Below are 5,348 nucleotides of genomic sequence, written 5' to 3'. Positions count from 1 at the left end.
TGTTCTTTAATTCTTTCTTCAATCTGGTTCACTAGTTTGTGAGCCATTCTACATGCCTGTTGTATGGAGGCGGGCTCGTGTGAACTTATATCTTCTTGGATTCTTTCCGGTAATCCTTTCACAAACGCGTCGATCTTCTCTTCCTCATCTTCGAATGCTCCCGGACACAATAGGCACAATTCTGTGAATCGTCTTTTGTACGTGGTAATATCAAATCCTTGGGTTCGTAACCCTCTAAGTTCTGTCTTGAGCTTATTGACCTCGGTTCTGGGACGGTACTTCTCGTTCATCAAGTGCTTGAATGCTGACCACGGTAGTGCGTACGCATCGTCTTGTCCCACTTGCTCTAGATAGGTATTCCACCATGTTAACGCAGAACCTGTGAAGGTATGCGTAGCGTACTTCACTTTGTCCTCTTCAGTACACTTACTTATGGCAAACACTGATTCGACCTTCTCGGTCCACCGTTTCAATCCGATCGGTCCTTCGGTTCCATCAAATTCCAAAGGTTTGCAGGCAGTGAATTCTTTGTAGGTGCATCCTACACGATTTCCTGTACTGCTAGATCCAAGGTTATTGTTGGTATGTAGCGCAGCCTGTACTGCGGCTATGTTTGAAGCTAGAAAAGTACGGAATTCCTCTTCATTCATATTCACGGTGTGTAGAGTAATCGGTGCCATTTCATTCAAAATAGTCAAATGGAACAAGTTAATCATACAGAATATTAAGAGTAGTTAATAGTATTTCGTAGCATAATATGAACTCATTTATAAAAGCTTTTTCTTCATATTAGCGTTTTATAAGTTTAAATTCGGGTAGTACCTACCCGTTAAGTTCATACTTAGTAGCTAATATACAATTCAACTACTACAATTCTATATGAAAAACTGATTATAATAATATTTCGCGTTCAAACTTTTACACAATATTTTACAAACTTACAATACCGCTTATTTTACATATAGCATGAAATATAGCACACAATAAATTTGATACAAGATGGTTGTGAAGATAATTCTAGCTAGTACACAAGTCGTTCAGCAAAGGCAATAAAGACACGTAATTCATACGTCCAGAAACAAGTCATGCATTCTGGTTTTACTAGGATTACTTCCCATCCTTGGTCTTGTGGAACATAACCGTTATGGCCGTTGATAAGACAGCGTGTTGTAACGTTGTCAAAGGGACGAGGGTTACATAATGTCCAACAGTCCCGTAACAATCTAAAAACCTCATTTCTTACCCCAATTACCGACTCCGTCATTTGTGGGAACGTTTTGTTTAATAGTTGTAGCCCGATGTTCTTGTTCTCACTTTGGTGAGAAGCGAACATTACTAATACGTAAGCATAACATGCTTCTTTATGTTGCATGTTAGCCGCTTTTTCTAAATCACGAAGTCCAATATTCGGATATATTGAGTCAAAATAATTTCTTAACCCATTGCGTAAAATAGCATTTGGGTTCCCCGCAATATATGCGTCAAAGTAAACACATCGTAACTTATGGATTTCCCAATGTGATATCCCCCATCTTTCGAACGAAAGCCTTTTATAAACCAAGGCATTCTTGGAACGTTCTTCGAATGTCTTACAAACTTATCTCACCTTAAATAGTTGTGCCGAAGAATTCTGACCGACTCTAGACAAGATTTCATCAATCATGTCTCCGGGTAGGTCTCTTAAAATATTGGGTTGTCTATCCATTTTGTGTTTTTATACTGTAAAATAGACAAGAGTTAGATTCATAAAAAAAATACTTATTAATACAAGCAATTTTTACATATATCATAAAGCATAAGCACACTATATTACATATATTACACCACACGAATACAACTATCTTATTCCGACTCGCTTGTTTCTTCTTCTTCGGTTTTGGTTCGTTTTGCCAAGTTTCTAGGGATATATGATGTTCCCCTAATACGAGCCGTCGTTTTCCACATTGGTTTAGAAAAACCTGGTGGTTTAGAGGTTCCCGGGTCATTGTTACAACTTAAGGACTTCGGGGGTTGACGATACATATACAGTTCATCGGGGTTGGAATTAGATTTCTCTATTTTTATGCCCTTTCCCTTATTATTTTCTTTTACCTTTTTAAATTCAGTTGGGGTAATTTCTATAACATCATCGGAATTCTCGTCGGAATCCGATTCATCGGAGAATTGGTAATCCTCCTAATATTTTGCTTCCTTGGCGGAAACACCATTGACCATAATTAACCTTGGTCGGTTGGTTGAGGATTTTCTTTTACTTAACCGTTTTATTATTTCCCCCACCGGTTCTATTTCTTCATCCGGTTCCGATTCTTCTTCCGGTTCCGATTCTTCTTCCGGTTCCGACTCTTCTTCCGGTTCCTCTTCGGGAACTTGTGAATCAGTCCACGAATCATTCCAATTTACATTTGACTCTTCATTATTATTAGGTGAGTCAATGGGACTTGTTCTAGAGGTAGACATCTATCACATAATATCAAACGCGTTAAGAGATTAATATATCACATAATATTCACATGTTAAAAATATATAGTTTCCAACAAAATTTGTTAAGCAATCATTTTTCAAGTAAACACGGTCGAAGTCCAGACTCACTAATGCATCCTAACAAACTCGATAAGACACACTAATACAAAATTCTGGTTCTCTAAGACCAACGCTCGGATACCAACTGAAATGTCCCGTTCTTATTGATTAAAAACGTTCCATATTAATTGATTTCGTTGCGAGGTTTTGACCTCTATATGAGACGTTTTTTAAAGACTGCATTCATTTTAAAACAAACCATAACCTTTATTTCATCAATAAAGGTTTAAAAAGCTTTACGTAGATTATCAAATAATGATAATCTAAAATATCCTGTTTACACACGACCATTACATAATGGTTTACAATATGTTACAACAAAATAAGTTTCTTGAATGCAGTTTTTACACAATATCATACAAGCATGGACTCCAAATCTCGTCCTTATTTAAGTATGCGACAGCGGAAGCTCTTAATAATAGACCACAAGATTTCATATTTCAATACACATCCCATACATAGAGATAAAAATCATTCATATGGTGAACACCTGGTAACCGACATTAACAAGATGCATATATAAGAATATCCCCATCATTCCGGGACACCCTTCGGATATGATATAAAATTCGAAGTACTAAAGCATCCGGTACTTTGGATGGGGTTTGTTAGGCCCAATAGATCTATCTTTAGGATTCGCGTCAATTAGGGTGTCTGTTCCCTAATTCTTTGATTACCAAACTTAATAAAAAGGGGCATATTCGATTTCGATAATTCAACCATAGAATGTAGTTTCACGTACTTGTGTCTATTTTGTAAATCATTTATAAAACCTGCATGTATTCTCATCCCAAAAATATTAGATTTTAAAAGTGGGACTATAACTCACTTTCACAGATTTTTACTTCGTCGGGAAGTAAGACTTGGCCACTGGTTGATTCACGAACCTATAACAATATATACATATATATCAAAGTATGTTCAAAATATATTTACAACACTTTTAATATATTTTGATGTTTTAAGTTTATTAAGTCAGCTGTCCTCGTTAGTAACCTACAACTAGTTGTCCACAGTTAGATGTACAGAAATAAATCGATAAATATTATCTTGAATCAATCCACGACCCAGTGTATACGTATCTCAGTATTGATCACAACTCAAACTATATATATTTTGGAATCAACCTCAACCCTGTATAGCTAACTCCAACATTCACATATAGAGTGTCTATGGTTGTTCCGAAATATATATAGATGTGTCGACATGATAGGTCGAAACATTGTATACGTGTCTATGGTATCTCAAGATTACAAAATATACAATACAAATTGATTAAGTTATGGTTGGAATAGATTTGTTACCAATTTTCACGTAGCTAAAATGAGAAAAATTATCCAATCTTGTTTTACCCATAACTTTTTCATTTTAAATCCGTTTTGAGTGAATCAAATTCCTATGGTTTCATATTGAACTCTATTTTATGAATCTAAACAGAAAAAGTATAGGTTTATAGTCGGAAAAATAAGTTACAAGTTGTTTTTGTAAAGGTAGTCATTTCAGTCGAAAGAACGACGTTTAGATGACCATTTTAGAAAACATACTTCCACTTTGAGTTTAACCATAATTTTTGGATATACTTTCATGTTCATAATAACAATCATTTTCTCAGAATAACAACTTTTAAATCAAAGTTTATCATAGTTTTTAATTAACTAACCCAAAACAGCCCGCGGTGTTACTACGACGGCATAAATCCGGTTTTACGGTATTTTTCGTGTTTCCAGGTTTTAAATCATTAATTTAGCATATCATATAGATATAGAACATGTGTTTAGTTGATTTTAAAAGTCAAGTTAGAAGGATTAACTTTTGTTTGCGAACAAGTTTATAATTAACTAAACTATGTTCTAGTGATTACAAGTTTAAACCTTTGAATAAGATAGCTTTATATGTATGAATCAAATGATGTTATGAACATCATTACTACCTTAAGTTCCTTGGATAAACCTACTGGAAAAGAGAAAAATGGATCTAGCTTCAACGGATCCTTGGATGGCTCGAAGTTCTTGAAGCAGAATCATGACACGAAAACAAGTTCAAGTAAGATCATCACTTGAAATAAGATTGTTATAGTTATAGAAATTGAACCAAAGTTTGAATATGATTATTACCTTGTATTAGAATGATAACTTACTGTAAGAAACAAAGATTTCTTGAGGTTGGATGATCACCTTACAAGATTGGAAGTGAGCTAGCAAACTTGAAAGTATTCTTGATTTTATGTAACTAGAACTTGTAGAATATATGAAGAACACTTAGAACTTGAAGATAGAACTTGAGAGAGATCAATTAGATGAAGAAAATTGAAGAATTAAAGTTTTTGTAGGTGTTTTTGGTCGTTGGTGTATGGATTAGATATAAAGGATATGAAATTTTGTTTTCATGTAAATAAGTCATGAATGATTACTCATATTTTTGTAATTTTATGAGATATTTCATGCTAGTTGCCAAATGATGGTTCCCACATGTGTTAGGTGACTCACATTGGCTGCTAAAAACTGATCATTGGAGTGTATATACCAATAGTACATACATCTAAAAGCTGTGTATTGTACGAGTACGAATACGGGTGCATACGAGTAGAATTGTTGATGAAACTGAACGAGGATGTAATTGTAAGCATTTTTGTTAAGTAGAAGTATTTTGATAAGTGTATTGAAGTCTTTCAAAAGTGTATAAATACATATTAAAACACTACATGTATATACATTTTAACTGAGTCGTTAAGTCATCGTTAGTCTTTACATGTAAGTGTTGTTTTGAAA

This window comes from Rutidosis leptorrhynchoides, chromosome 9 (genome assembly GCF_046630445.1).
Source record: "Rutidosis leptorrhynchoides isolate AG116_Rl617_1_P2 chromosome 9, CSIRO_AGI_Rlap_v1, whole genome shotgun sequence".
In the NCBI taxonomy this organism is placed as follows: domain Eukaryota; kingdom Viridiplantae; phylum Streptophyta; class Magnoliopsida; order Asterales; family Asteraceae; genus Rutidosis; species Rutidosis leptorrhynchoides.
Note: the sequence above shows the minus strand (reverse complement) of the source record.